The 23,297-nt window shown below is 44.3% G+C and overlaps 1 pseudogene; it reads left to right on the top strand.

Annotated features, from left to right (window-relative positions):
• Positions 1 to 4,125: 4,125 nt before the first annotated feature.
• Positions 4,126 to 17,792, top strand: LOC120029130 (annotated as a pseudogene).
• Positions 17,793 to 23,297: the final 5,505 nt, after the last annotated feature.

The following is a 23,297-nucleotide window of genomic DNA, read 5'->3' as shown; positions in this document are numbered from 1 at the left end:
ATAGGATGCCACCTTTCCAAGTTCATGAAATTTATGCCCTGCTAGAGCTGCCTCGGTCAACTGTAAGTACTGTTATTGTGAAGCGGAAATGTCTAGGAACAACAACGGCTCAGCCTGAAGCACGTAACAATCATCTGTCCTCGTTTGCAACACTCAATACCGAGTTCCAAACTGCCTCTGGAAGCAACGTCAGCACAAGAACTGTTCGTCGGGAGCTTCATGAAATGGGTTTCCATGGCCGAGCAGCCGCACACAAGCCTAAGATCACCATGCACAATGCCAAGCGTCGGCTGGAGTGGTGGAAAGCTCGCTGCCATTGGACTCTGGAGCAGTGGAAACGTGTTCTCTGGACTGATGAATCTCGTTTCACCATCTGGCAGTCCAATGGACGAATTTGGGTTTGGCGGATGCCAGGAGAACGCTACCTACCCCAATGCATAATGGCAACTGTAAAGTTTGGTGGAGGATGGGGCTGTTTTTCATGGTTACTAGGCTACTTAGTTCCAGTGAAGGGAAATCTTAATGCTACAGCATACAATGACATTCTAGATGATTCTGAGCTCCCAACTTTGTGGCAACAGTTTGGGGAAGGCCCTTTCCTGTTTCAGCATGACAATGCCCAAGTGCACAAAGCGAGGTCCATACAGAAATGTTTTGTCGAGATCGATGTGGAAGAACTTGACTGGCCTGCACAGAGCCCTGACTTCAACATCATCGAACACCTTTAGGATGAATTGTAATGCTGACTGCGAGCCGGGCCTAATCGACAATCAGTGCCCGACCTCACTAATGCTCTTGTGGCTGAATAGAAGCAAGTCTCCGCAACTATGTTCCATCATCTAGTGGAAAGCCTTCCCAGAAGAGTGGAGGCTGTTATAGCAGCAAAGTGGGGACCAACTCCATATTAATGCCCATGATTTTGGAATGAGATGTTCGACAAGCAGGTGTCCACATACTTTTTTATCATGTAGTGTATCTTATCTCCTTATGAACCTACAGTACATTATGCATACACATATAGTAGATCGGATAATACTTTAATGTTAGATAGTGTGTTGGTGTATACACTTGAGAAGTCATCTGAACTCTAGTAACCTCAAGCCTCACCCAAAGTAACCTAGACTGCAGCATCAGCATCAATGGAACAGGTGCTGGTCTTAAAGGGACAGTGCACATAATGTTCGTTACTAGTAAAAACATTTTTTTTAAGTATTTCTTTGCACAATAGGATAAAATTATCAAAACTTTGGAGTTGAATTTACACATAGCTTTATTTCTTTATTTCTTTATTTGGATCCCCATTACCTTTTGCAGAAGCAGCAGATACTCTTCCTGGGGTCCGCAAAAAAACATGACAAGTAACGAAACACTGATACACTGATAGACAAGAACAGTCAAACAAATTTAACAAAACAAGAATAAAAAACAATACAACCAAAACATTTTGTGTGTGCGTGTCCCCTCACAGCTTTACAACTGTTCTTAACTTTTCGATAAAGATAAGCTAATTTAAACTGATATTGTCACGACTTCCACCGAAGGTGGCTCCTCTCCCTGTTCGGGCGGTACTCGGCGGTCGTCGTCGCCGGCCTACTAGCTGCCACCGATCCATTTTTCATTTTCGTTTGTATCTGTCTGGTTTTTTCTTACACCTGTGTCCTATTAGTTTAAATGTAAAACAGTCACAGTAAAAAGGTACTTAATTGTTACCCAGAAATGATTTGATATTGAGATTTGAAAAAACAGCTGCATTGAACCTTTAATAATATAATGCCTGTTATATATATACACCTTCATTGCAGAAAAGTCATCCATATGCTATATGACAAACTTGATCATTTCTCTCAACTCCACTGTACAGCATCTCAATTGACTGGTATTTCAATAAAGACTTCAGACTTTACTAACTTATGAGGATTGTGTTGCAATTTGTTTGTCACGGGTCATGGGGTATGTACAGTCTTGGCCAAAAGTTTTGAGAATGACACAAATATTAATTTCCACAACGTTTGCTGCTTCAGTGTCTTTAGACATTTTTGTCAGATGTTACTATGGAATGCTGAAGTATAATTACAAGCATTTCATAAGTGTCAAAGGCTTTTATTGACAATTACATGAAGTTGATGCAAAGAGTCAATATTTGCAGTGTTGACCCTTCTTTTTCAAGACCTCTGCAATCCGCCCTGGCATGCTGTCAATTAACTTCTGGGCTACATCCTGACTGATGGCAGCCCATTCTTGCATAATCAATGCTTGGAGTTTGTCAGAATTTGTGGGGTTTTGTTTGTCCACCCGCCTCTTGAGGATTGACCACAAGTTCTCAATGGGATTAAGGTCTAGGGAGTTTCCTGGCCATGGACCCAAAATATCGATGTTTTGTTCCCCGAGCCACTTAGTTATCACATTTGCCTTATGGCAAGGTGCTCCATCATCACTGACACAGAAGTATGCCAGCTGGCACATAGACATACTAGTAATCTGTCATGAAACCCATGGATTTACCATCATCACCCAGTCATAACTAGGCCCAGGAGTTTTTCCTAACCATATGACCTTACCCTAGTTACACAATAATTAAGGGCAGACCTGTAGCTCAGAGCTGGCAAACCCCTGATCTTTGACAAAAAAATCCTCCCCTTACTAACTGGGCACCTTGAATAAAACACTTTCCATTGTCAGTGTTTATCATCTTACCCCCGGTCCAGTAGCATCACTGCCTAGATCCATGCAGTGTTGACCAGTCTGTCATATAGGCTGGTTCTCTCATCCTACACAAGCTCTCTGATATCTCATCATGGAATGTCAGCAGCATTGAAGGTTGCTTGAAATGATGTCACTGCCTTATTTAGCATTGCAGTACAGCCTGAATCAGACTTTGGAGAGAGCACTGGAGAATAAGTGGCAGATTCAAATTCAATTACAGCCACGGAGCACATACTGTGTATCTCAGTCTGGTTCACAGGTACACAGACACACACGCACGCATGCACACCATTCATCCATCCACTGCACTCTCAATGAACCATTGAGTGATGTGGTTCAGCTGGCTGCTGATAAGACCTTTTCTAAACAAAGAAACGTGAATAAATAGCATACATCGCCCAGCTGAAATCCTGCCTCATAGGTGTTCCTTAAAATAGACAGCTGAGTGTAGCGGCTGTCGTCGGTGGAAGAAGGTGAGGACCAAGGTGCAGTGTGGTAAGTGTTCATGATGTTTAATAATCATCAAAACAGAACACTGAATAACAAAATAACAAAGAAACAACCGAAAACAGTACTGTCTGGTGCAGCCACACAAAGACTGAAAATAACCACCCACAAAACCCAACAGAAAACAGGCTACCTAAATATGGTTCCCAATCAGGGACAACGATTGACAGCTGCCTCTGATTGAGAACCATATCAGGCCAAACACAGAAATAGAAAATCATAGAATAACTAACATAGACAACCCACCCAACTCACACCCTGACCATACTAAAACAAAAGACAAAACAAAGGAACTAAGGTCAGAAAGTGACACTGAGCTGCTGTGCTGTGTGAGGAGATAATGAGGAGAGATTGTGAGTAGAAGTGTGCTTCCTGGGATGGAGTTTAAAGAGGTCTTAAGCCATGGGGAGCTAACTGAGAGAGGAAAAGTACCCGTTTTCCTGCATAATAGCAACATTGTATTTTGGCAGGTAACAATATCTTACTGTATTCCAGTTTCCTTTACACTGCTCTCCAGCAAATACTAAGATATAAACACCTACAGCCTCTCTGTGTGTGTGTGTATGTGTGTGTGCGTGCGTGCGTGCGTGCGTGCGTGCGTGCGTGCGTGCGTGCGTGCATGCGTACTTGTTGTCCTATCTTGTCAGTCAGGACCAGAATATCCTGACACGATAGGAAACAAGAACATTTCTGAAAAGTCAAAATGTTATTTTAGGTTTAATAGGGTTAGGAGTTAAGGTTAGGTTTAGGTTTTTAGGAAAATAGGATTTTGAATGGGAATACATTTTTACTCACCAAAAAGTCTTGACAAGTAACGTAAACATGGCTGTGTGTGTGTGTGTGTGTGTGTGTGTATGTGTGCATGCACGTGTACGTGTTTCATTCATCGTGACACAGAAGTGTGCCAGCTGGCACATGATCACAGAGATCAGGAACACGGTGAAACTTGGTAACAGGAAATGCCACTTTTGAAATACTCCCCCCACTTCAAATCTATTAAGGCATGCGGAGGGAGTTTCTCTTAACACTGAGAATAGAAGGACGTCTTTACGGACACTATACGAACACCTTGAGAACACCTTACGGCAACTGCAAGGAGTATTCATCTGATGAGGTCACTCGTAGGGCTGGTTGGACAGGAAATAAATATTCCCGACCGGAGTCTTTCCTGGCTTAGAAAACTATGTGACACTGACGGTGATGATGACGTGGACTGTAGTCGCTTGCCGTGACCAAAACAAAAAGGAAACGTTGCCCCGTGATTGGTGGTTGCTACTCCGAGTCCTTGGACATTTTGGCTGAGCTCTTGGAAAGATCACTCAGGGTTTGCCTATGTCAGCACTGCTGCTCTGTAACTGAGCCCCTGGTACCGTAGGGCTTTCAGCTGAACCCATAGACCAGGTGGTGCTCCTTCGCCCGGATTTGAAAATCTGAACACATGAGGAGGTGTGTACTGTATGTCTTTAGAGGTCACTAAAGGTTAAAGGTCATTCTCAACAGCTAATGTCCCGGCTGCATCAATGAGTGAACCTCTGATGGTAGCGTGGTGATCGAGGAGCATTTCTATTCGAGGAGTAAGATAATGTTGCCGTCTAGGCTATATAGCAATGAATCTTTATGGACATGCTTTGTGAATTTGAATGGACCTTATTCACACTGAACATTTTAACGTGGTTATACATCTTGCACCATCAGGCAGAGCTGTTTTTCCTATGCCAACCAACGTATGTTTAGACTGCAATTTTTGAAGAATAAGTCAACTTTGGTTAGGGTTGGCAGACAAATGACGTGTGATTGACTCTAACGAAGAACTTCCACCTTCTATCCCATTAGACATGATTTGAAATCAACATGATTTCAAATCATCATGGCCACAGTATAATTAAATTCCACACATGGGCCCTGTCCATACTTAAGTTGTACAACTGATGTACAACACATTTGGTACAACGCTTGTGATACAACGGAGAGTTTTCTGCACAAAAATAATTACACCAGTGTAGAGACACCACTTAATAGTTGTCTTAACAATTTTGTGCAGACAAAGTTTCCGTTGTATCACAAAAATATCAGCTGTATCACAACCATTGTGTCAAATCGGTTGTACATCAGTTGTACAACCGGAGTGTGTATGGGGCCATCGAGCAGTTGATAGACTTGATACAGTGCTGACTACAAATCAGTTGTTCGGCGCCTCAAAGATCTAGAGAGCTTTCGTCTCAGCATTTATCCTTCCTCCATCAGTCTTTTTTCAGGATAATCAATAGAAAACGTTTTGACTCTGCTCTTATATTTAGACCAGTCTGTATTTAAATATACTTGACCTATTACTGAAATGAATCGACTTGTCAGTGAATTCATTTATACCATTTGGGACATTGATGGACCTATTCCTTACACAATACAATCTCACTGATCTTTCAGAGGGCTTCTCTAAGTGTCTGGTCTTTTTCCAGGTTTTAAAGCCTTACTGAAGTGCCTGTCGGGGAGGTTTTGCAGCCGAGAGCTGATTGGAATCATGGGGCCCTCAGGGGCCGGCAAGTCCACTCTGATGAACGTCCTGCCTGGCTACATGTGATAGGGCTGCTATCATTCTTTTGCATAGTTTTTTGTTTTAAAGGAGACTGGAACACCACTCAACCGTACATATATTTTAATGTTTTTTTCAGATATATCAGAAAGGGAGAGGGAGATAGGTGTAACAGGGTAAAGGGTTGAGGCAGGGATTGAATCATGGTCTCTGGGGGTCCTACATGTGCATATGAGCAGGAAACGTTAACGCTCAGCAACAGCTCTGCACTGCTTTTGCATAGTTTACACTACCTGCAAGCAATCCTTTTTGCTTATTCAAGTTTTCATCCCCACTTTCAACGATCACTTCTTGTCTGACATCCATTTCCCAAAAAGTACACCTGCTCTGCTTCATTCCACTGTGATTGGAACGTTAACCCATTGTCTTTGTTTACAAACTTCTACCTAGTAGTAGGTTTTCACAGTACCTAAAACCATTTTGGGATCTTCTAAACAACAATGTGATGTGTTTGACCATGGGGAAAGAGCCACAGTGGAAATAAAAGTTCAATAATGTGGGTTTGATGGAATGAACCCATGTGTTTATTATCAATCATCATGTCACGGCACCAGGAGTCGTCAAATTAATGTTCGTATTGATCCATTCTCCACTCCTGTGTGTCCTCCTTAGGGAAACAGGCATGAAAGGGAAGATCCTGGTGAATGGAAAACCCAGAGATCTCCGCACATTTCGTCAGATGTCCTGTTATATCATGCAGGATGACATGCTGCTGCCGCACCTCACTGTCCGGGAGGCAATGATGGTGAGAGAACAGGGTCGTGTTCATTAGGGCACACAATGGAAAACATTTAAAAATGTTTTGCAACTGAATTTTTTTGAAATTAATGGACAAATCTAGGTAGTCCCTCCCTGTTTCAGTCCGTTTCCATCCGTTTGGTGCCTAATGAACATTACCCAGACACATGTTCTTATTGGGAGAATAGGTTGTTTTTATGGTTTGTTATTATGCAGTAAAGAAGAAAGTGGTGTCTGCTGCCTTCCACTGGATGTACAGCACGGTGAATAGTAGAAATCGTACATTTTCAGTGGATATCGTACATTTTCCTGAGTAAAACGTAGCTAAATTACTGTATTCTATGGATTTGATTTTTCAGCTTTTAGCTCAGTGAAAATATGGAATTGAAAAAAAAACCTGGTGAGTAAGACATCTTGCAGATGTGTGAAATTATACATATGACTGAGATTTGTGTTTGCCTACTAATGGTAGAAAATGTTATTTGTGTGTGGGTGCCTGTATGTGTGTGCGTGCTTGTGTGGGTGAATGAGATCCTGACTGCTCTAGGGCTCCAGGAGTGTGCTCACACCCGCACCAGCTCCCTATCTGGGAGGCAGTGTAAACGGCTGGCAATCGCCCTTGAGCTAGTCAACAACCCCCCCAGTCATGTTATTTGATGAGCCAACCAGGTAAGAGGCTCACCATGACAACCTGTCCACCTGATCCATCAACTATGGTACAAGATAAGCCCTTGTACAGTACATTCTTGTTTGTGGTGTAGCGTGACAGTATTACTTGATCTAGGTCCTAAAGGGCTTTCAGATTTCAGTCCATTTTAGATAACAGGGCCTGGAGGGAAAACTCCTGGTCCTGCTGATGACGTAACATGACCTCTACCATGGATTAAACCCCCCCTTTCTACCTGCCCCTCAGGGATTAATAAAGTTGTATGGAATTGAATTAAATTGAATTATTTTAGGCATCAGTAGCCTGATTTTTGGGGCTGGGGTAAATTGGACATATATAACCCGTAGTGTTACACGGTACATTCCACATTCATTTGAAATAGAGGTTGTTTCTCAACTACCAGTATCCTACTGGTCCTACTTCCTGACTCTCTCCCACTCTATGGCTTTTGTTTCCAGTGGTCTGGACAGTGCCTCCTGTTACTAAGTGGTTTCCCTCATGAAGTCTCTAGCCCTAGGGGGACACACCATCATCTGCACCATCCACCAGCCCAGCGCCAAGTTCTTTGAGATGTTTGATAAGGAACAAACCGGCCACTTCAATCTATCAAATGATTAGACAACACACTAACACAGAGACAATACAGAGATGTAGCAGTTGTCCCCTGAGTGTGGCGAGGAGTTTTTCCTAACCACGGAACCAGACCAGAAAAATTCCAGGCCCCTAGTTATATTCTATAAAAGCCCAGAGTTTTTTCTGGTAGGGTCAGGTGATCAGGAAAAACACAGGTCCCCACCCACTGACCTGCTGTGTCTTTCTCTCCACCTGATGTGTTGTCTTGTCTTTCCACAGCGGTACATCCTGAGTCAGGCACCGTCCCATACCTCATCCCCTATCTGAAGAACCTAGGGCTCCCATGCCCCACCTACCACAACCCGGCAGATTTCAGTGAGTTCAATGGGACCTCAGAACAGAGCACACATACTCAATATCAGCTAAATATCTTTGTTCGTCTTTTGCCCCACATTGCAGACTTCTGCCATGTTTTGGTAATACCCTCTTCATAATGCCTTAGAAATGCAGTTCTATTGCCTCATTAGCTATGCATAATGTGTTTTAGTAAGAGGCTATTCATAGAAAGTGTTAACAGGATTTTCTCTGTCCCAGTCATCAAAGTGGCATCGGGGGGAGTATGCAGACTGGAATCCTGTTCTGTTTGAGGCGGTCCCGGGTGGAATGTGAGCCATAGAAAAAGAACTCAAGTGACAAAAAAGACACATCTGCTGTTCTTCCAACAAACTACCCTAAGGTGAGTACTAATGTTAAGGATCACCAAACAATAAGCCCCATTTACCGACACACACACACACGCGCACAAACACACTCACGCACACTTTAGACAGTGACACTGTGTTTTGTCTTGACATGCTCATCTCTGTCTCTTATCACAGGACTCAGGAGCCATTGGGAGCCATTCATTTGCCACAAGCACTTTGACACAGTTTTGCATTCTATTCAATAGAACGTTGATAACAATATGCCAAGACCAGGTATGTGAGTAGAATTACAAGGGCATTCCTCAGGTAGCTGGGTGCTAAATGGTTGCAATAGCATGCCTGTAAACAACATTTTGGGCCAGTTGTATAAGAAAGGAGGGCTTGCATGCTGTGAGTCATTGTGAGCGTTTCGGTTTCAGGTGTTGACACACCTAAGGCTGATGTCACACATCTCTATAGGAGTACTGATCGGCTTGCTCTACTTGAACATCGGCAACGACTCCAGCATGTTCTTCAACAACACCGGCTTCCTCTTCTTCTCCATGCTCTTCCTCATGTTCGGAGCTCTGATGCCCACCGTGCTCACATGTGATGTGACAGAATTGTGCATGAATTAATCAGCCATGTTAGGCTGTCGTGACTTTGATTAATGTCATGACTTATTTATCGAATCAACCGTGTTTATTTGTTACTCAATTAAATGAATCGTGTAATAATTAACTCATTAGGAATTTGGGGCACCACAGAAGAAGTTGTTTAACGAGTTTCCATCTCCCGAATTAAACTCAACATGATATAAGATATACAGTCATTTATTAATCATTACCTCATATCAGTCTCATTCTGAACGTCGCCGAATTCTTGAATCCGCAAGAACCCCAACCTTTTTGGATTATTCAGTTCTACACAAATGTATCTAATTATTTATTCACTAACTAACTAAATGATAACACAGAATACACAAGTCCCTAGTGGACTGACAAGATATGACAGCGTATTACACAGAGATGGAGAAGTGGGGGGAATAGAGAGATGGGGAAAAAGGGACATTTAACGTACATTTCGAAACTACGCTCACAGTAACCATATTCCTTACACATGAGCCGGTGCCCGTTTTGGTAAGAAATGCAATGTATTTACGTGTAGATGTCTTTGCTCGTCATCTCTCTGTTGAAACCAATCAACCCTTCTATGGGGAATGGCCCGATGGGTGTAAGGCTCTGGTTATCCTTCTTCTTAGTTGTCTGGTATCCAATGGTGATGAGCGTAGTAGGATGTCGTTTAGATTCGCGTTTCTCGATATCTGACGTAAGCTGTACCAGTGATTGTCTGAGGTGGGCTTCTCGCCTATTTTCTTCCCTGGGTAGATAGTGTAAAGGGATCTAGAACTTTGACTATCACAGCTGCAGATTGTCAAATGTCCTGGTCTAGTGAGTTTATTTTCTTCACCTCGTGTTGAGTTTCAGAGTTTCCAACCATTTCAACGTGTAGCCACAGCTGCACACTTTCTGGTATGGGAGTTTCAACCATTTGTAACGTTTAGCTCACGTCTGCTGGTCATTCTTAGCGAGTCCTTTTAAGTACTCTGGTTGAAAAGGGCAGTTCCATCACACTGACACACTCTTCTGACCTCATTTGTGGCGAGGCTTAGTCAATGTGCAAAGGACATGAAAACTATGATCTCGTTAGAAAACGAAATTAATGTTCCTATCTTAAAAAAATAGTTTCATTGTTCTTTATATTTCCTACACTACATAAAGGATGTAAACCTGACATACAGTGTGAAAGCTCTTCAAGTTACATTATTTTTGTTATAGTTTTTAATGACATCACAAAATGAAAAACAATATGACATGATTATTCTTTAGATCCCCACTGACCATTCCTAACATTCCTATCTTAGAAATATTTTTCCAATATTCACTTTTTGGATGTTAGCGTTTAAGATTTACAATCGGCATGAGGTGTCATAAAACCTGGATTGGATAGTCCATTCAGCAACAAACGTTATTGTTTCCCAGGGATCCCCTAGGATCCATGAAGGCAGACTGTTTAATTATTGTTTGCCGTTTCTTAATGTCTGACCTGCAGTTCCTCTGGAGATGTCAGTTTTTCTGAGGGAACATCTAAACTACTGGTACAGCCTGAAGGCTTACTATCTGGCTAAGACTATGGCTGACATTCCATTCCAGTTGAGTTGGTCATCCAAACAAAGCAGGCACACAGCAAAATGTGTGTTTGTTTGCGTGTGTGGTTGTCTATGTGTGTGCAAGTGAGAAAGTGTGTGTGTGTGTCTCAGAGAACCCAACAGCATAATACAAACAGATAAAGCAGTGCCACCCAGTGTTTATGTACAGTACAACCCCCTCTCCCCTGGTCCTCTGCCCCGTCATGTACTGCAGTATAGTGTACTGGATGACAGATCAGCATCCGGAGGCCTCCTGCTCTTTCTGGCCCTGTCCATCTGCACGGCCCTGCTAGCCCAGTCACTAGGGCTCCTGGTTGGTGCTGCATCCACCAACCTCCAGGTACCTGCTGGGACTAACTATTGATAATGTTTCACCATCTAGATCATTTCTTACCACTTTGAAATGGCACATGCTTCTCCTAGTCAGTACATACAGCAAGAGGGATTTTATTTATTTTTTCCTACCCGAGCACAACCTAAACAACGTAGTAACTTATTTTTCCATCTGCTTGCATGAACAGCCTGATCTACTTTTTGTCCATGAGCACCGATCAAATGACTTGTCGCTTGCAATGTGTACAGACCATTAGCCCCTCTACCGGTCTCTCGGTAGAAGTTCCAGAAGCCTGAGGAGGTCCAACTGTTGGATGTGGAGGACGCCAAACTCTACATGGACTTCATTTGTATGTACAGCAGGGTGGGACTGATGATGGCACACAGACAGTTCAAAGGACTGACCTGCAAGAAGAACCAAAAACAGAGAATGTTTACATGTCGTTTAGCCTTGGCATAGCCAGAGGACATTCTACTGTTGCACTGGAGTGTGTCTGGTTTTAAAGACAGGATTAATGAGTATTGTAATCATGTGTTGATTCAATTGCCTAAACTGAACTATTCACTTTTCTTCCTACTATCTTTCACTCATCTATGATTTCGTTACAGTTTTGAGAAATAGAAAATAAATATTACTTGTTTTACATGTTTAAAATGTATAAAAAACTAATCTGTAGATTATTAGGCTATTAACTTGTTTTATACCATCTGAAAAATGTACCTTTCTTTAAAATGGATGATTCCCCTAATTATATATTTTTGGTTCCTGTAATCAATTTTTAAAGCCTGTCAAGATTTAGATTTTTTTTAATATATATAATTCTTAACTCTTTACGTCCTACATGATGTACTGTATGTATGTATGTATGTATGTATGCAACATTGTTGAGCTTAGTTTGGGCAATAGATTAGAGGTAATATTATCCTCAAACATGTCTCCACTGCCACAGAAATGTATACATTTCTAGTATAACCAGCAATGCAACAAAACTTTACTGCCACCTAACCTTGGATGACTTTAAAGGCCCAGTGCAGTCAAAACCATTATTTTCTGTATTTTATATATAATTCCACACTGAAGTTGGAATAATACTGTGAAATTGACACTGCCCTTTTAGTGTAAGAGAAATATCTGCCTGTTTTGGCTGGATGGAGTTTTGGCCTGCCTGGTGATGTAATTAGTTAATGGACCAATAAGAAAGAGAGTTCCAAACCTCTCTACCAATAACAGCTAGTTTTCAGTTTCTCTCCCGAATCAGATCACTCCCAGACAATCCTAGCAAAATTCTTGCTTGAGAAATTGCCCTTTGCTAAGAAGCTATTTTTGTTTATTTTTGACCATTTTAAATTTAAAACAGTCACAGTAAAAAGGTACTTAATTGTTACCCAGAAATGATTTGAAATTGAGATTTAAAAAAACAGCTGCATTGAACCTTTAATAATATAATGCCTGTTATATATACACCTTCATTGCAGAAAAGTCATCCATATGCTATATGACAAACTTGATCATTTCTCTCAACTCCACTGTACAGCATCTCAATTGGCTGGTCTGTCAATAAAGACTTCAGACTTTACTAACTTATGAGGATTGTGTTGCAATTTGTTTGTCACGGGTCATGGGGTATGTACTGTATAGCCAAGATCTCAACTCCACGAAATGAAGTTCTGAATCTTTCGAGTTGCTAGCAGTCGATACTTCAAAAGTGAAAATTCTTAAACCCTCACCGTGTACCGATGTTTGTTTTCTGTTGTTGAATGTCTTTCTTTGTTTGCTAAAATCCATGCTTTTTAATAAAAACGTTAGTCAAAATACAGTACAACCACTGACGGTTTACTTGTTGAGATGCAATTGGCACATGAGCATTCGCGATCTTAGAGCAACAGCACTGAGGCACTCTGAGGGGATGGAAGCAAGCAGATGTTGACGCTTTTCAACCTTACTTCCGTTTCCCCTGAAAAACGGATGTGGGGACGCCGCTCAGGCGTCTTTTTATGCCTCATACGTTATATTAGCAATGAGTAAACAGTCAGCGGTTGTATTTGTTTCACTTTTTATTAAAAAGGATGCCATTTGTAGATACTCCATACTACACATAACTATAGTTAGGCTATTCATGATGGTGTATTGCTGGTTTGTTTTTTGCCTTTGAAGCACTTTTAAGAAATTTTATAAATTATTATTATTATGTTGGACCAATTCATCCACATCGCTATCTGCAAAGAGGATTGGCAATATGGCTTGTTTCACCATCCAATTATTTCAGATCTACAGGAATGCAAGTGTTGGCACAGACCGTGGCTATATGTTAGCACATGAGAATTATTAGAATATGGCAAATATTAGTCAATTATTGTATTCTATCCCATGCTGGCTTTCGAGGGCTGAGACATGAAACAGAGGGCTTACATCGCTGTCAAATCAAATTAAAGTTTATTGGTCACATGTGCCGAATACAACAGGAGTAGACTTTACAGTGAAATGCTTACTCATGAGCCCATTCCCAACAAAGCAGAGTAAAAAACAAAAAAACAAAAATGCTACATAAAAAAAGGAATTAATGAGGGCCTCCCGGGTGGCGCAGTGGTCTAGGGCACTGCATCGCAGTGCTAACTGCGCCACCAGAGTCTCTGGGTTCGCGCCCAGGCTCTGTCGCAGCCGGCCGCGACCGGGAGGTCCGTGGGGCGATGCACAATTGGCATAGCGTCGTCCGGGTTAGGGAGGGTTTGGCCGGTAGGGATATCCTTGTCTCATCGCGCTCCAGCGACTCCTGTGGCGGGCCGGGCGCAGTGCGCGCTAACCAAGGGGGCCAGGTACACGGTGTTTCCTCCGACACATTGGTGCGGCTGGCTTCTGGGTTGGAGGCGCGCTGTGTTAAGAAGCAGTGCGGCTTGGTTGGGTTGTGCTTCGGAGGACGCATGGCTTTCAACCTTCGTCTCTCCCGAGCCCGTACGGGAGTTGTAGCGATGAGACAAGATAGTAATTACTAGCGATTGGATACCACGAAAATTGGGGAGAAAATGGGATAAAATTTATTTAAAAAAAAAAAAAAAAAAAAGGAATTAATCTATATGTGGGCTCCCGAGTGGAGCAGCGGTCAAAGGCACTGCATCTCACTACAGACCCTGGTTTCAATCCCGGGCTGTATCACAACCAGCTGTGATCGGGGTTCCCATAGGGTGGCGAGTCCCATCCGTCTTAGAAAAAAATATTGTATGACGTCATTACACCCAGCTGTTCTTAATCAACACACGATAGTTAAATGGAAACGCACCCTATTAGGTAATTTTGCATCTATTTTCTATGCAACATTTCTAAATGTCGACAATAACAACATCAAAAAAAAATCAATGGACAAGTAAATGGAAATATAGCTACTGAAAAGAAATGTTTAGAAGGCAGTCGGGAGGATGCAAGATCAGGTGGGACCATTCTAGCCAATGAGAGGGCAGATTCGCGTGTGAACAACAGGCACAACGGTTTCCACCACAGCCAAAATTGGCTATATACAAATTCATGAAAACTAAAATGTTACTTTTTGATCTTAACTTAGGGTTAGGCATAAGGTTAGCGGTGTGGTTAAGGTTAGGTTTAAAAATCACATTTTAAGAAGATACATTTTAGAAAAAGGCGGGAATTATGACTTTGTGGCTTTGGTAATTAGTGACGACCAGGCACAAGTCCGATTTAAAGTTAAAGATTTTTTGTCAAAGTTGCCGGAATGTCACGTGTCCTACTTATATCAGTACACTCCTAACAACCTAAAAATTACACAACTATATTTGATAAAATAAGCCACATGTAGAAAACAAGCCATTACATTTTTTGTTAACCAAATTGGGCACTCTCTCATTAACCTCCATACAAAAACTCCTCGCTTCGTGAGCCAAAAAAACCCACCACATGCTGGAGAAGACAGATTATAGGGACAGTTATCCCTCTCGTGCCACCTCGTCCTCTCTGCCCCATGATGACCAAACTGGCTCCATGCATGTTGATTTTTCTATCCCCACCGCACACCAACTATATTAATTTGGGGACAGGTTGAAACACATACCTGTGGATGTATTTCAAGGCCAACCTTCAAACTCAGTGCCTCTGCTTGACATCATGGGAAAATCAAAAGAAATCAGCCAAGACCCCAGAAAAAAATTGGAGACCTCCACAAGTCTGGTTCATCCTTGGAAGCAATTTCCAAACGCCTGAAGGTATCACATTCATCTGTACAAACAATAGTACGCAAGTATAAACACCATGGGACCACGCAGCCATCATACTGCTCAGGAAGGAGACGCGTTCTGTCTCCTAGAGATGAACATACTTTGGTGAGAAAAGTGCAACTCAATCCCAGAACAACAGCAAAGTACCTTGTGAAGATGCTGGAGGAAACGGGTACAAAAGTATCTATATCCACAGTAAAGCGAGTCCTAAATCAACATAACCTGAAAGGCCGCTCAGCAAGGAAGAAGCCACTGCTCCAAAACCGCCATAAAAAAAGCCAGACTACGGTTTGCAACTGCAAATGGGGACAAAGATTGTACTTTTTGGAGAAATGTCCTCTGGTATGATGAAAAAAAAATAGAACTGCTTGGCCATAATGACCATCGTTATGTTTGGAGGAAAAAGGGGGAGGCTTGCAATCCGAAGAACACCATCCCAACCGTGAAGCACAGGGGTGGCAGCATCATGTTGTCTGGGTGCTTTGCTGCAGGAGGAACTGGTGCACTTCACAAAATAGATGGCATCATGAGGAGGTAAAATTATATGGATATATTGAAGCAACATCTCAAGACATCAGTCAGGATGTTAAAGCTTGGTCGCAAATTGGTCTTCCAAATGGACAATGACCCCAAGCACACTTCCAAAGTTGTGGCAAAATGGCTTAAGGACAACAAAGTCAAGGTATTGGAGTGGCCATCACAAAGCCATGACCTCAATCCTATAGAAAACTTGTGGGCAGAACTGAAAAAGTGTGTGCGAGCAAGGAGGCCTACAAACCTGACTCAGTTACACCAGCTCTGTCAGGAGGAATGGGCCACAATTCACCCAACTTATTGTGGGAAGCTTTTGGAAGGCTACCCAAAACGTTTGAACCAAGTTAAACAATTTAAAGGCACTGCTACCAAATACTAATTGAGTGTATGTAAACTTCTGACCCACTGGGAATGTGAAATAAATAAAAGCTGAAATAAATCATTCTCTCTACTATTATTCTGACATTTCAAATTCTTAAAATAAGGTGGTGATCCTAACTGACCTAAGACAGGGAATTTTTACTAGGATTAAATGTCAGGAACTGTGAAAAACTGAGTTGAAATGTATTTGGCTAAGGTGTATGTAAACTTCCGACTTCAACAGTATCGAGCTTGCTGTTGCTCGCTAATGTGTCCTGGAAGATAAACATGGGATGTTATAGTACCTGAAATGCAAATGGTCCTATTTTTTTGCTGTATCTTGGTAAAATTTCAACCCATTTTGAGTCACACAAAATCGTGTACGGATACAGCTGTAACACGGCTAACTCGTTCACGACCAAGTTGGCTGTATCTAAACTAGTCGTTAGCAAGTTAGCCACCACACTAGCTAGCTTTTGTGGTTTTTACTTCGAAAGGAAAGGTTTTTACTAGCTACATAAGCTATCTTTTCTAATCTGTATTTTTGGAAACGTTATCCGGCCATCACACCGAGTGCCACCGTCGGAGATAACTAGCAATTAGTGGGTTATCTGACTAGACTCCCAAGCTAGTTATTTTCTGACAGCTAAAAACATATCATCCTAGCTATGGTGACAAAAGCATCTCCCATCCCAAACGAGGAGAAGCTCGGCACAAATATGCTCCTGTGGAAACAAGATATCGGCCAAAAACACCCACTCGGTGTGATCGGCATGCCTTGGGCTGCAACATGCCCAGGAAGAGTCAGCTTCCCCAGGCACCTGTCCACACTGTGCCCTTTTCACTGTAAAGAGCTTCCGTCACAGTCTCACACGACAAGCTAGCCTGAGTCAACAGGACTCTAACATGGGGGCTGGCATCCCCGATTACTCATCAGAGGCCATGGATATCCCCACAGGGAATCCTGGAGTGACGGCTAGCACTAACTGGGGCGACCACAGCGATGCCATTGCCCCACAACGACCTCACAACCTCCCTGCTGGGCTTCCTGATTGGAGACGACAATGACTCCATAGAGTTTTCCAACAGCCGCCTTTCAGAATCATCTGACTGAGATGAATGCCAGGCCTGATAGTGGAAGCACCCCCACCAGCTCTCGGTGTGGACCTGCAGGGCATGTGCAAATGAGCTGAAAATAAACTGGTGATTCCCTGGCCCAATGCAGTAGCAGAGACCACCACGTCCCGCTATGAGGGTAAAAGGCTACCCAAAGCCAAACGGACAGCCAGGCAATTACTAACAGTCTCCCAGAATGCCTGGAGGAGGTTACCCGTACCTGGAGTACACCTTTCTCCTCCAAAAACACTGTCCAAGGTGGGTCGGTGTTTGACTGCGTTGACATGGAAGGGATTGCCCACATGCCCCCCTATCGAACCATTGGTGGCTTCCCATCTACACCCCAGCCAGAAGTCCTCCATGACCTCGACTGGACCCACCTTACCAACCAAGTACGTGCGCTTCCAGTCCTCCGCGACAGAGAAGGTCTACAGGTCGGTCGCCACAGCGGTGAGGGCTCTCAGCACCGCCTTCATGCTCTCGGCATACCAAGCTGAGCTACAGGAGAGAGGCTTAAAGCCGCCGTCCAGGCATCAGGAAGAGCGATGGCGCTCATGATATCCCAGGAGAGGGCGCGATGGCTCAATCTATCCACGGTGTCTGATAGTGAGAAGCTGAAGATCCTGGATGCTCCAGTAGACCCTAAAGACCTTTTTGGTGCCACTTCTGTCTGCCCAAGAAGACACAGCCCAGTGCCTTGCCGCACCTTTGCGCAGGTTGCAGCAGGTCAACCCCCCTCAACCTCTAAGATCCCCAGACGCTCCTTCTGTGGTGGTAGGCCATATAAGCGCTCTCCTGGTGCAGGCCAACCGAGCATACGCAGTGCGTCATGGACTGTCGTCCACCCTCCCCCCAACAGAGGGTGCTGCTGCATCATCTGTGGGGGGAATTCCCGTCAGCCCGCTCTCAAAGCGGAGAGAGAACTGGCGGGCATGCGCAGTGTCAAACTGGGTACAGGGCACGATAGAAAAAGTACACATTCAGAATGTTGACACACACTGCTCTGCTATGTTCTGTGCGCCCAGGAGATTGGTTCTATCCGTCGACCTGAAGGATGCTTACTTTCACATTTCATATACCCTCCCCACGGGAAATGTCTCAGATTCGCTTTTCTAGGCGTAATCTACGGATTTATGGTCCCCCCCTTTCAGCCTCTCACTATCACCTTGGGTTTTTACGAAGTGTACTGAGGCAGCCATTGCCCCACTCGGAGAGAGGGGCATTCAGCTGATGACATACATAGACGACTGGCTGCTGTGTGCTCAATCGAGACAAGATGTCTTAGAACACAGTCAGCTGCTCTTGGAACACCTGACATTTCTAGGTTTCAGAATAAACACATTAAAGAGCGTTCTGATTCCCACACAGACAATCTCGGTCCTAGGTTTAACCCTAGATTCGGTATCATTCAAAGCTTGCCTTTGAGTGGAATGTATAAGAACATTCCAGAATTGTCTCGCACTGTTTCGCAGAGGGAACCTGGTCTCTTTCAAAACATGCCTGAGGCTGCTAGGTTTGATGGCATCGGCTTTAGTGGTCATCCCATTAGGACGCTTAAATATGGGTCTCTTCTCTAGGTCAAAGCCCATTACGTCACAAACATCACCGCGTACAGGTCTCCATAGATCGCACGGTAGCACTGCACTCCTGGAGACAACCAATGTTTCTGTCACAGATGGGCACTGTTTTATGCAGAGAAGTAGTCATGACGGACGCATCTCTCTCGGGTTGGGGTGCGAACCTCGAGGGCATAACGATCAATGGGGTGTGGGAACCCCACCTCCACTTTACTCACAAACTGCCTGGAACTTCTTGCGGTGTCCCTCGCATTAAAGTCGTTTCTACAATTTCTGGAGGGTCGTCATGTTCTGGTCAGAACAGACAATATGACCGCCGTGGCTTACATAAACAGACAAGGGGGACTGCGATCCTCTCACTTACACACACTGATTATGTGGAGCAGTGTGCATCTCCAGTCACTGAGAGCTACTCATGTACTGAATCTGAGGGCAGATTTACTCTCCATGGGGAACCCCCTATATGGGGAGTGGAAGCTCCACCCAGAGGTAGCCAGTCAGGTTTGGATGCACTTCGGCATTCCAGCAGTGGATCTTTATGCATCAATGGAGAATAAAGTGTCAACAGTTATTTTCCCTGAGGGATCGGGATGTACCAATGGGAGTAGCTACACGTCCTCCTGTATGCATTCCCCCCACTGGCCCTGATTTCCCCCACCCTAGCCAGGGTACGGAAGAAGGGTCTCTCTCTCATTTTAATAGCACCACATTGTCCAGAGAAACACTGGCTAGCGGAGATCACGCAACTGTGTGGTCAACCGTGGCCCCTCCCTCTGCATCGGGACCTACAGTGCCAGGCGCGCAGAGAGATTTTCCAGGCACTCTGGGCCTGTCCCGTGAACGGTTCAATTTGAACACTGCCGGGTTTCCCCAAAATGGTATTTAGACTATTCAGTGCTAGAGCCTCATCCACCAGATCCCTTTATGATTGTAAATGGCACGTTTGAGGAATGGTGCACTAAATAACAGACGGTGCCATTCCAGTGCTCTGGCCCGGTAATCCTGTCGTTTCTACAGCAATTATTAGACAAAGGAAAGGCTTTTTCTACTATTAAGGTATATCTGGTAGCAATTTTGGCTTGTCATGTGGGTTTTGGGAGCACGAAAGTGGCGGAACAACCCCTTGTTGCTTGTTTTATGAATGGTGCACATTGTTTGCGTCAGGGGACTTGTCAGGGGACAGTTGTTTTGGATGCTCTATGCCAACAGCCTTTTGAGCCCCTGGATCAGGTGGATCTGAAGATGCTTTCATTTAAGACAGAGGTATTATTAGCACTGGCCTCTGCCAAGCGTATAAGTGACATTCATGCACACTCGGTGCACATGTCATGTGCACAATTTGCACCCAGTGACGATAGTGTATCATTGTGGCCTAACTCCACCTTTATCCCTAAGATTATTAACCCATCTTTGATGCGTCTTCCCCTTGAGCTGGTAGCTTTTTATCCCCCACCTTTTTTTCTGGAACATCAACGGTTGCATATGTTGAGCCCAGTATGCACTCTGTGCATCTACATCGACAGGACTAAGGGGTTTAGAACAGTGATTCTCAACTGGGGGGGGGTCGTGGGAGGATTTTAAGAGGTCGCAGGACTTGTGGAAGCATATATATATATATATATATATATATATATATATATATATATATATATATATATACACACTGCTCAAAAAAATAAAGGGAACACTAAAATAACACATCCTAGATCTGAATGAATGAAATATTCTTATTAAATACTTTTTTCTTTACATAGTTGAATGTGCTGACAACAAAATCACACAAAAATTATCAATGGAAATCAAATTTATCAACCCATGGAGGTCTGGATTTGGAGTCACACTCAAAATTAAAGTGGAAAACCACACTACAGGCTGATCCAACTTTGATGCAATGTCCTTAAAACAAGTCAAAATGAGGCTCAGTAGTGTGTGTGGCCTCCACGTGCCTGTATGACCTCCCTACAACGCCTGGGCATGCTCCTGATGAGGTGGCGGATGGTCTCCTGAGGGATCTCCTCCCAGACCTGGACTAAAGCATCCGCCAACTCCTGGACAGTCTGTGGTGCAACGTGGCGTTGGTGGATGGAGCGAGACATGATGTCCCAGATGTGCTCAATTGGATTCAGGTCTGGGGAACAGGCGGGCCAGTCCATAGCATCAATGCCTTCCTCTTGCAGGAACTGCTGACACACTCCAGCCACATGAGGTCTAGCATTGTCTTGCATTAGGAGGAACCCAGGGCCAACCGCACCAGCATATGGTCTCACAAGGGGTCTGAGGATCTCATCTCGGTACCTAATGGCAGTCAGGCTACCTCTGGCGAGCACATGGAGGGCTGTGCGGCCCCCCAAAGAAATGCCACCCCACACCATGACTGACCCACAGCCAAACCGGTCATGCTGGAGGATGTTGCAGGCAGCAGAACGTTCTCCACGGCGTCTCCAGACTCTGTCACGTCTGTCACATGTGCTCAGTGTGAACCTGCTTTCATCTGTGAAAGCCAGGGCGCCAGTGGCAAATTTGCCAATCTTGGTGTTCTCTGGCAAATGCCAAACGTCCAGCACGGTGTTGGGCTGTAAGCACAACCCCCACCTGTGGACGTCGGGCCCTCATACCACCCTCATGGAGTCTGTTTCTGTTTGAGCAGACACATGCACATTTGTGGCCTGCTGGAGGTCATTTTGCAGGGAATTGGCAGTGCTCCTCCTGCTCCTCCTTGCACAAAGGCGGAGGTAGCGGTCCTGCTGCTGGGTTGTTGCCCTCCTACGGCCTCCTCCACGTCTCCTGATGTACTGGCCTGTCTCCTGGTAGCGCCTCCATGCTCTGGACACTACGCTGACAGACACAGCAAACCTTCTTGCCACAGCTCGCATTGATGTGCCATCCTGGATGGCCCCATGAAGACCAAACTGTCTCCATGCATGTTGATTTTTCTATCCCCACCGCACACCAACTATATTAATTTGGGGACAGGTTGAAACACATACCTGTGGATGTATTTCAAGGCCAACCTTCAAACTCAGTGCCTCTGCTTGACATCATGGGAAAATCAAAAGAAATCAGCCAAGACCCCAGAAAAAAAATTGGAGACCTCCACAAGTCTGGTTCATCCTTGGAAGCAATTTCCAAACGCCTGAAGGTATCACATTCATCTGTACAAACAATAGTACGCAAGTATAAACACCATGGGACCACGCAGCCATCATACCGCTCAGGAAGGAGACGCGTTCTGTCTCCTAGAGATGAACGTACTTTGGTGCGAAAAGTGCAACTCAATCCCAGAACAACAGCAAAGTACCTTGTGAAGATGCTGGAGGAAACGGGTACAAAAGTATCTATATCCACAGTAAAGCGAGTCCTAAATCAACATAACCTGAAAGGCCGCTCAGCAAGGAAGAAGCCACTGCTCCAAAACCGCCATAAAAAAAGCCAGACTACGGTTTGCAACTGCAAATGGGGACAAAGATTGTACTTTTTGGAGAAATGTTTTCTGGTCTGATGAAACAAAAATAGAACTGTTTGGCCATAATGACCATCGTTATGTTTGGAGGAAAAAGGGGGAGGCTTGCAAGCAGAACACCATCCCAACTGTGAAGCACGGGGGTGGCGGCATCATGTTGTGGGGGTGCTTTGCTGCAGGAGGGACTGGTGCACTTCACAAAATAGATGGCATCATGAGGAGGTAAAATTATGTGAATATATTGAAGCAACATCTCAAGACATCAGTAAGAAAGTTAAAGCTTGGTCGCAAATGGGTCTTCCAAATGGACAATGACCCCAAGCATACTTCCAAAGTTGTGGCAAAATGGCTTAAGGACAACAAAGTCAAGGTATTGGAGTGGCCATCACAAAGCCCTGACCTCAATCCTATAGAAAATTTGTGGGTGTAACGGATGTGAAATGGCTAGCTAGTTAGCGGGTACGCGCTACTAGCATTTCAATCAGTTACGTCGCTTGCTCTGAGACTTAAGTAGGGTTTCCCCTTGCTCTGCAAGGGCCGTGGCCTTTGTGGAGCGATGGGTAACAATGCTTCGTGGGTGTCAGTTGTTGATGTGTGCAGAGGGTCCCTGGTTCGCGCCCGTGTCGGGGCGAGGGGACGGTTTAAAGTTATACTGTTACATTGGTGCCGTGACCCGGATCACTGGTTGCTGCGGAAAAGGAGGAGGTTGAAAGGGGGGTGAGTGTAACGGATGTGAAATGGCTAGCTAGTTAGCGGGTACGCGCTACTAGCATTTCAATCAGTTACGTCGCTTGCTCTGAGACTTAAGTAGGGTTTCCCCTTGCTCTGCAAGGGCCGTGGCCTTTGTGGAGCGATGGGTAACGATGCTTCGTGGGTGTCAGTTGTTGATGTGTGCAGAGGGTCCCTGGTTCGCGCCCGTGTCGGGGCGAGGGGACGGTTTAAGGTTATACTGTTACATGGGCAGAACTGAAAAAGCATGTGCGAGCAAGGAGGCCTACAAACCTGACTCCATTACACCAGCTCTGT

The sequence above is a fragment of the Salvelinus namaycush genome, chromosome 34, assembly GCF_016432855.1.
Source record: "Salvelinus namaycush isolate Seneca chromosome 34, SaNama_1.0, whole genome shotgun sequence".
NCBI lineage: Eukaryota > Metazoa > Chordata > Actinopteri > Salmoniformes > Salmonidae > Salvelinus > Salvelinus namaycush.
This window is presented reverse-complemented; position numbering and strand designations above follow the sequence as displayed.